Below are 10,364 nucleotides of genomic sequence, written 5' to 3'. Positions count from 1 at the left end.
AAGGCATAAGTAATCACTATTCTACTCTCTATATCTATGAATTTTCTTATTCTGGATACTTACTGTAAAATGAATTCTATAATATGTGGTGTTTTGTGGCTGGCTTCTTTCATTTAATGTTTCCAAAGTTTACTAATGTTGTAAATGTATCAGTACTTCATTGCTTTATATAGCTAAATAATATTCAATTGTATCAAACATACCACATGTTGTTGATCAATTCATCAGTTAATAGATATATAAGTGTATTCTACTTTGGAGCTATATGAATAATGTTATAAATATTAATGTAGGAGTTATTATGTGGATTTAAGTCATCATTACTCTTGGGTATATATTTAGGATAGAATTGCTGGGACATATAGTAACTATATTTTTAAGCTTTGCAGGGAATGCCACACTACTTTCCAAGGGAGTAACTCTGTTTTATGTGCAGCAGTATATAAGGGTTCCAAATTCTCCATAAACTCACAAACATGTGTAAATAAATAGTTGGTTTTTTTTGGTTTTCTTTCTTTCTTTCTTTCTTTCTTTCTTTCTTTCTTTCTTTCTTTTTTTATCTTTATTTTTGAGAGAGAGAGACAGAGTGTGAGCGGGGGAGGGGGAAGAGAGAGACACACACACAGAATCTGAAGCAGGCTCCAGGCTCTGAGCTGTCAGCAGAGATCCCAATGTGGGGCTCGAAATCACATACAGTGAGATCACAACCTGAGCCCAAGTAGGATGGATGCCTAACCATCTGAGCCACCCAGGTGCCCTGGTTTTGTTCTGTTTTTATTATAGCCATCCCAGGGAGTGTGAGGTGGGAATTCATTGCGTTCATGATATACACTCCCATATTGACTAACAATGTTGGCCATCTTCAAATATGTTTATTGTTCACTTGTATATTGTTTTTGAAGAAATATTTATTCAGATGATTTGCTCAATTTTGCGGGCAGTGGGGGGGTTCTTTGCCTTTTTATTATTGAATTTTAAGTGTTGTTCTATATCTCAAGTATAATCCCCTTATCAGATATATGAGTTGTAAATATTATATCCCATTCTGTGAGTTGACTTTTAACTTTTTTTGATAGTATGTTTTGAATTGCAATTACTTTTCTTTTGTAACTTGTGCTTTTGGTATTATATTTATGAAATCATTGCCTAACCCAAGGCCAGAAAAATGTACCTATGTTTTCTTCTAGTAGTTTTATAGCTTAAGCTCATTTAAAACATTTTTTAAATGTTTTATTTTTTGAGACAGAGAGAGAGACAGAGACAGAGTGTGAGCAAGGGAGGGGCAGAGAGAGAGGGAGACACAGAATCTGAAGCAGGCTCTAGGCTCTGAGCTGTCAGCACAGAGCCTGACGCGGGGCTTGAACTCACGAACTGTGAGATCATGACCTGAGCCGAAGTCGGACACTTAACCAACTGAGCCTCCCAGGTGCCCCAGGACTATGACTCATTTTTTTTAGATTTTGAATATGGTATGGGAAAGACATCCAGTTTCCTGGATTTAATTAATGATTTAATGTGGATATTTATTTAATGTGGATATCCAGTTGTCCTGGCATCATCTGTTGGAAAAGCTATTAACCCCCCTCCCTCCCTCGTGTAATTGTCTTGCCACCATTGTCAAAAGTCAATTAACCATAAATACAGAAATTTACTTCTGGATAATCAGTTTTATTCTACTAATCCATATGACTCTACTTGAACTGATATCACACTTCTTTTATTGTAGCGTGGAGTGAATTTTGAAGCTGGGAAGTTAAAAGTATCCTAACTTTGTTCTTTTTTACAAAATTGCTTTGGCTTATTTGTGGCCCAATAATTTCTGTATTAATTTAAGGATTAGCTTTTCATGTTTGCAAAGAATCCAAGAGATATTTTTATATGGATTGGTTTAACTTTAAAGATCAATTTGGGAAATATTGTCTTCTTAATGTCATAAGTCTTCTGATCCATGAACATGGGGTATCTCTCCATTTCTTTAGATCTTTACTTTCTTTCAACAACATTTTATAAATTTCAGAATATAAGTTTTGCATTTCTTTCATTAAATATGTTCCTAAGGGGTTTATTCTTTTTGATGCCATAGAAAATGGAATTGTTCTTTTAATTTAACTTTTAGATTTTCATTTCTAGTGTGAAAATAAAATTCCACGTTTTCTATTTATCTTGTGATCTGTCATCTTACAGAACTAGTTCATTAGTTCTAATAACTGTAAGTGGTCTCATTCAAATTTTCTATATATAAATCATGTCATCTGCAAATAGAGATAGTTTTACCTCTTCCTTTCCAATCTGGTTGCCTTTAATTTTTTTTTTTTTCTTGTCTAATTTCTCTGGCTAGAACCTCCAGTAAAATGTTGAATGAAAGTAACTGGAATATACATTCTTGTCTTGTTTCTGCTTATAATAGGAAATAATTCAATCTTTATCATTAAATATGTTAGCTGTAGACTTTTTGTAGATGCCCTTTATCAGTTGGGGAAATTTCCTTCTATTCCCAGCTTGCTCAGTGTCTTTACCATGAAAGGGTGTTAGATGTGTTTTATGTTTTTTTCTGTGCCTTATTTGATGACTGGACAGCTTTATCTTTTATCTATTCATGTGGTGTATTATATTAACTGATACTCAGATTTTAAACCAACCTGACACTCCTGGAATAAATCCTTTTTAGCCTTGATGTGTAACAACACTTTTAAACTGCTGGATTTGCCTTACTAGTGTGTTGCAGAGAATTTTGCATCTATATTAATAACAACTATTGTTCTTTAGTGTTATTTTTTTGTGATGTCTTTGTGTGGTGTTGGTATCAGAATAATACAGGATGAGTAAGAAAATGTTTCTTTTATTTACTTTTTAAAAGAGGTTGGGTGGGAGAGGTGGTATTAATTCTTCTTTAAATGTTTGGTAGAATCCATGAGCAAAGTCTCCTGGGCTTGCTTGAGTTTTCCTTTGTGGGAAAATTTTCATTAATTATTCCATCTCTTTGATTGTTCTGAGTCTACTCAGACATTCTATTTCTTCTTGAGTAATTTTTGGTATATCTTTCTAGGAACGTGTCCATGTTGTCTAAGTTACATAATTTGGGAATAGAGTCATTAATAGTATTCCCTTAAAATATTTTTTTCTCCCTTAAGATTGGTAACAAGGCACCCTTTTTTATTCCTGATTTTGACAATTTCAATATTTGATCTCTTCTTCTTGGGAACCCTAGCATTAATGCTATGCATTTGATGGAGCAGTCAGCTTGTCCAGACTTTAGAGACTGATACTGATGGAGATAGACCTGACCTGCAGCTGAGCATGAGGGTGCCCGTGGGTTGGGGTGTGGCTGTTTCAGCTTCCAGAAGGACCAGCTGTGCAGTCCATGAGCATTTTTGGCAGCTGAGAGGTCAGTGTTGGCGACGAGAGTAGAGATCCCCAGGGGCAAAGGCTGCGGTGTCTGGTGAGTGCCCTTGGGGTCTTGGTGTCATGGGCTACCAGAGACCACTTGACCTCTTTTTCTCTCACGGAGGATAGCATGGCCAAAGGGATCCCTGTGACCACCACATCCAGCCTGTAGGCACCCCACAGTGACGGCGGAACAGAAATCTGGTGGGTGATTATCGCTAGAGCAGCCATGGAGCCAGAGCCTGGAATGTGGGCCCCTGTGCAGTAAGAACAACTCTGAGTCTGTGGCACTGGCCATCATTAGGGATGACTTTTGGGCTTCAGGCATTGACTGACACTGGCACGTCATAAAGCCCGGACCTGGAGCACAGGTACACATGGATCAACAGTGGGTCTGGTGTCCAAGGCAGTGGCTCCTCCACAGGCAGGGCTCCGTCATCTGAGACTCAGGTGGGGCTAGGGTCTGGGGCACGTGCAGAGTGGCCTCAGACCTGGGATCTGAAGTCCAGGTGCATACAAGTCAGTCATGGCTTCCGGCTGGGGGTGTTTGGAGTGCCAGAGGGAGCTCTCAGCCAGTGTTCCAGAGTGGCTCAACCGTAGCTCCTTCTGGGACAGTGCAGGTATGGCAGCATCTCCCTCTCCAAAGGCTGTGCAGTGGGGATGGCTGTCGGTTCCCACAGTGGCAAAAGCTGCCAGTTTTCTTTGCAGAGCAGGCTCCTGCGGTCTGTGCCAGGAAACACTATGGCGTCCTCCGCTGTGACAGTTGTGGTGAGACTTGCAGCTCTCCTGTGGACTGTGGACATCCTCAGCTGCAAAGGCTTCCAGAGTCTTCCATACAGTTAGGCCCCTGGGAACCATGATGACACCCACTGTGTGGTTGCTGCTAACCCTAACCCTTCTGTCCTCCTAGCTGTCTCTAGACTTCCCTGCTAACCTGAGCTTTCCCGTGACTCTTACTGTGTCATTATTCTGCACCCCAAGCTCCCCCTTTTTTTATCTCCACTGTTGCTGTAGGTTCTTAATTGGACTCAAGCCCTCCCAGGGCTAGTTTTGTTCATGGATAGCACTCTAATTTTGAGCTGGGGGGTCCAGAGTTGGGGGAGGATGCTTGCATCAATTACTGTACCTAACATCTTACTAATGTTACTCCTCATTTTCTAAATGGCCCCCTTTGATGCCTTTTTTAAATCTGACATTCTGGTGGACTCTCAGGCAGTTTTTGCTTTTTGTTTTTTCCCCCATCTGTGGGTTATGCTTTCCTGTTTCGTTACATGCCTTGTAACTTTTCTTCCTTTAAAGTACATATTTTAGATAATACAGACCAACATATTTGGATGATTTCCCCCTGGTCTTGTTGTCGTTTGCTTGCTTATTTGTTGAATAACTGGGCTGAACTATTGCAGTGAAGTCGACTTCTGTCGTATTAAAGCTCTGACACTGTTCCTTAGACATCACCTCCTTGGGCATGAGCCCAGTCACACTGAAAGGACATTGATTTTTGCTTGGCTCTTCTTGGCCTGCTGTACTTTTTCTTATCTTTCTGTTAAGCTCTTTGCCTCTGTTGGTATCACACTCAGCTGAAATGCTTCATTAATTGCTGCATGATTGCTCTATTGTTTTTGACAATTCCATGAGGTACAGAATGTTCTATCCCATTTAGGTAAATTTGGGCCCCTTTGCAGTAATTTTTGAGGTCGGCCTTTGAGGTTTTTTCCTCACCCCACGTGGGCTTCTCTTAGCTGTCTGTTTTCCTGGTTGTCTCTGATAAATTAGCAGGCTTATGGTTTAGTTTGTTGTTCTCATGGTATTACCAGCCTCACCTTAATCGTTTACCACCAGAATCTCGATTGGTTTTTGTTGTTGTTGTTGTTTTCATTGTAACTGTTTATTGATCACTCATATTATGCCAGAAGCTTTACATTTACCCCTCTGTATAATACTGTAGTAATCTCTATTATTTTGAAGAGTGCCCATAGTCTTGAAATTTCCCACATTCTATTTGAAATAAAGTCAGTTATTCTGGGGAGAATTCGCAGCTCTCTGTAGTTATGGCCCCCTGCAACCGGCCAGAACCTCTGAGACACTTCACTGGAGAAAAATGGAGGCAGTTACTGCAGGTGATTATTTGAAACTACCAAATTGGTAGGATTTGATGATAGATTATTTGTGTTTCCTCAGTAAATGGTGTCCCGTTCCTCATGGAACACGCGTTTGGTGGGAGGATAGAAACAGGTGATAACAAAGTATATAAATATATATTTAATATACAATATTTTATGCGGAGATATGTGAAGGAAAATAAAATGTGGTTAATTTTCACTTTGTGATTGGTGTGGAGCAGGGATAGTTGTGGTTTAGGCAGCATAAAGGAAAGATTTTCTCAGAAGATGCCATTTGAGCAAAGATATACATAAACCATGTGACGATGTGAGGGGATGTGCTCTCAGCAAAAGAAGATGCAGATGTAAAAATCTTGAACAGGAAAATTGATGGAAGAGTTTAGAATGTTCTGAGAACAGCAAAACAGTCATTATCATTTGAAAAGAGTATGTGAGGAGAGGTTGTTTAGACTAGACAGCTAAAGGGGATGCTAAGAAGTCTGGATGTTCTGGAAAATGTCATGAAGAAGCCACTGGCAGGTTAAGAGCAAGGGGATGATGCTATCTGGTTTACAGATATGGCATAGACATATTTAGATTGTTGAATATCTCTTTGAATTTTAAGAGGAATGCAATTCTGATGAAGTGCAGGCTAAGTAACAAAGAAAACAACCCCTGCTTAAAGGACATTGTAAGAAAAAGAGAATTCCCAGCAGGCAAACTCTTGGAAAAATTTGTTACTAGGCTTAGGGAATACCGTATCCAGTTTTTCCAAGCTTTGCTACTAGAAGATTTTCTTATTTCCTACTTTTTCCTATGTTCTCCCTCCCCTTATTTTTGAGCATTCTGAATTTCTGCCACTTATGATAATTGTTTCAGTCTTTATTTGATGCAATATCTCTTTCTGTTATTGACAATATACAAAAAAGAGTGACTGACCCTTTTCCCCAACATCTTTCTCATTTCCCTCCATTCCCCTCACAGGCCTCATCCCCCTATAATAAATGTCTCTCCAGTTTTTTTTTTTTGTTTGTTTGTTTGTTTTTACATTGAAAGACATATGACAATGTCTTGAATATACATAGCAATAAATTTAAACTACCACCAGCTTTGAAATGGAATATTCTCCCTTTACTTTTCAACACCACATACAGTGTATTCCAGAAGTTTTATGAACAATGAGTCCCGGAAAATGTCAGAGATCATAGTATAAAAAGAGAAAGAAATAGAGTCAAACTAAAACACACAACTGTAGGGTCTGACATTTTAAAGAGAAAATCTACTTCTAATACAGAAATTCAACCTCAGTATTATCCTGTGGCTGAGTTTTGATGCTCAGTTAAATAGACTTTTGTTCAGGTCGACGAATATTAAAATAGTGAAACCAATTAATGCATACTACGTGTGAATCAGTATATTTATTTATTTTTTTATAAGTTGACTCATTTAAAGACATAAAAGACAAGATATAAAATCCACAGAGTAGAACTGGAATTTCAAAGGCATAGTCTTCTATTAATTGTGACAGCTTGCCTTTCCTTACTGTCTACCACATCCTAAAATCAACATATTAAGGTCAGGAAATGAAATTTTAAAAGGCGAGCCACCTTAGTCCAAAATGTATATTGAGCCAAATATTCCCTAAAGAGCAGAGGTTTGGCAAATTTTGAAAATCTAGTAACTCACTCAAGCTGTGGGCAACAAATCACTGCTGCATAGAAATGTATTGGTATAAATGTGCTAGCATATGCTTCAGAAATGTCTAATTATCTTCAGGAATGGATTAAGTTTTTGGTATCTCAGATCAACTGTTTTTTGCAATGTGAAATTGATAATTTCCAGAAATATGAAAAAATAAGCATAATTACTTCTCTCTTGTAAATGTTTAGAGGAGGTGAAGGATTTTTCAGAAAAACGATGCTAATAAAAGTCCTTGTAACCACTATAGCATCGTACTTCGAACATAATAGTTTCAGTTTAGCCAATTACAGGGTTGAATGAAATGAAGAAGCAGATCATTGCTTACAGGTTGTTTGGGATATGAATTTTTTTCCTATAAAAATACATAAAAACGCCATTATATAGAATATATTTGTTGAAATTTGAGGGAGTTTGTGGATTTACCCAAACACATAAAAGGGCCCCTATTTTCTGGATAAGATTCAAGAAAAGCTAACAGAGATCTGAAAACTGAATTGCAGAGCCTATCGGATTGTTCTTTGGCCTTAATTCACCAAGTTACATACCAAGATGATGTAGCAAATAAAACTCCCTAATTGTTTATTGAATTGAGCAGCTAAATTTGTTTGCTCAGTGGTGCCCACTATTAGAAGACTGAACGTGTGTTGACTCATCTAATGTTCTCAAAGCCTAGGAACTAGGTTGTTTTCCTAACCCAAATTTTGCAGAGGAGGAAACTGAAGCTCCAATAGGTGAAGTAATCTGACTGTATTACACAGCTAGGAAAGGAAATGCTGAGTTTAAAGCCAGCTAGTCTCCTGCCAGAGTCCTTGCTTTGAATCATTGTCTTGGTAGGAATGATATTGGACATACTTTTCACCTCTTAGGAAGAAAGTTGCTCTCAATTTTATTTTGTTAGTATCCCTTCATAAAATCACTTTATTACATGAAAAGGTTGAGGGGTGCCTGGGTGGCTCAGTTGTTTAAGAGTCCAACTTCGACTCAGGTCATGATCTCACTGTTTGTGAGTTTGAGCCCTGCATTGGACTCTGTGCTGACAGCTCAGAGCCTGGACCCTGCTTTGGATTCTGTGTCTCCCTCTATCTCTGTCCTTCCTCTGCTCATCTCTCTCTCTCTGCAAAATAAATGAACACTTCGAGTTTTAATTAGCATTTCTCAAAGGATTAGTGAGCTTGAGCATCTTTTATGTGTTTTTTTGGTCATTTGTATATTTTCTTTGGAGAAATGTTTATTCGAGTCCTTTGCTCAATTTTGAATCAGGTTGTTTGGAGGGTTTTGTTGTTGTTGTTATTGTTGTTTTATTTTTGAGTTTTGAGAGTTCTCTACGTATTCTGGATATTAATCCTTTACGTGGTTTGGAATACTTCCCCCCATTCAGTGGGTGGCCATTTTACTCTGTTGATTTTGTCTTTATGATGCATAATTTGTTTTTAATTTTCATGAAGTTCAGGTTATCTATACTTTTTCTTTTTCATGCCTAAACCTTTGTATCATATCCCAAAATTGTTGCTACGCTCAGTATTGTAAAGATTTTGTCCTACGTTTTCTTCTAAGAGTTTTATAGTTGTATAAATCTTACATTTAGGTTTATAATTCACTCTGAGTTAATTTTTTTGTATATGGTATTAGGTAAGGGTCCAAATTCATTCTTTTGTATGTAGGTACCCAGTTTTTCCAGCACTATTTGTTGAAAAAAACTGTCCTTTCTCCATTGAATGGCCTTGGCATCCTTGTCAAAATCATTTGAGGTTGTATGAGAGGATTTATGTTTGGGCTTCTCTATCGTATTCCATTGGTGTCAATGCCTGCCTTTATGCCAGTACCACACTGTTTTGGTTATTATAGTTTTGTGGTAAGTTTTTAATTCAGAAAGTGTGAATCCTCCAGCTTTTTTCTCCTTTTTTCAAGATGTGTTGGTTACTCAGGTTACTGTGCAATTCCATATGACTTTTACAAAGGGCTCTCTACTTATGTAAAAAATGTCATTGGGATTTTGATAGTGATTGCATTGAATTTGTAGACTACTTTGAGTATCATTGATATATGAACAATATTAAGTCTTCCAATCCATAAACATGAGATGTGTTTCTATTTATTTATGTCTTATTTAATTTCTTTCAGTAATGCTTTGTAGTTCTCACCAAACAAGTCTTTCATTTCTTTGGTTAATTCCTTTTTTAAAAGCATTTTATTATTTTTGATGGCATGGCAAATGGAATTGTTTTTATAATTTCCTTTTCAGATTGCTCGTTGTTAGTATATAGAAATAAAACACTTGCGGTTTTGTTTTTGTTTTTGTTTTTTTAATATGTCTGAGAGACAGAGACAGAGTGAGAGCAGGGGAGGGGCAGAGAGAGAGAGGGAGACACAGAATTTGAAGCAGGCTCCAGGCTCTGAGCTGTCAGCACAGAGCCTGACACAGGGCTCAAACTCTCGAAGTGTGAGGTCATGACCTGAACCAAAGTTGGATGCTTAACCAACCAAGCCACCCAGACACCCATAAGCGCAACGGTTTTTTGAGTGTTGATTTTGTATCCTGATGTTTTGTTGAATTCATTTATTAGTTCTACAGTTTTGTTTTTGTTTTTGTAGAATCTTCAGGGTTTTCTATGGGTTTTGATTTCATAAGATCAAATCAGTGATGAACAGAGATAATTTTACTTCTTTCCAATTTAAATGACTCCTGTTTTTCTTGCCTTATTCCTCTGAGTAGAACTTCAAATACTGTGTTGAATTGAAGTGGTGAAAGCCAGCATACTTGCTTTGTTACTGATTACGGAAGAAAAGCTTTCAGTCTTTTGCCACTGAATATGATATTCATTCTGAGTTTTATTATGTTGAGATAGTTTTTTTCAATGCTTACTTTTTTGAGTGTTTTCATATGAAAAGGTGTTGAACTTTTTATTTTTTAATGTTTCTTTTTGAGAAGAAGAGAGAGACAGAGCATGAATGGGGGAGGGGCAGAGTCAGAGAGGGAGACACAGAATCTGAAACAGGCTCCAGGCACTGACCTGTCAGTACCCAGCCCGATGCCAGGCTTGAACTTGGGAACAGGAAACAGTGAGATCATGACTTGAGCCAAGGTTGGACTCTTAACCAGCAGAGCTACCCAGGCGCCTGTGGTGTTGAAGTTTTTAAATTTTGTCTCTGCATCAGTTGAAATGATCATGCATTTTTTCC

At 37.9% G+C, this 10,364-nt stretch overlaps 1 pseudogene; it reads left to right on the top strand.

The window, feature by feature from the left end:
- Nucleotides 1–5,432: 5,432 nt before the first annotated feature.
- LOC125922329 (ADP/ATP translocase 2-like) overlaps nucleotides 5,433–10,364 on the top strand; it is a 34,322-nt pseudogene continuing 29,390 nt past the window's right edge.

Source organism: Panthera uncia, chromosome B1, assembly GCF_023721935.1.
Source record: "Panthera uncia isolate 11264 chromosome B1, Puncia_PCG_1.0, whole genome shotgun sequence".
NCBI classification, from domain to species: domain Eukaryota; kingdom Metazoa; phylum Chordata; class Mammalia; order Carnivora; family Felidae; genus Panthera; species Panthera uncia.
The sequence above is the reverse complement of the archived record's forward strand: the minus strand, read 5'-3'. Positions and strand labels throughout refer to the sequence as shown.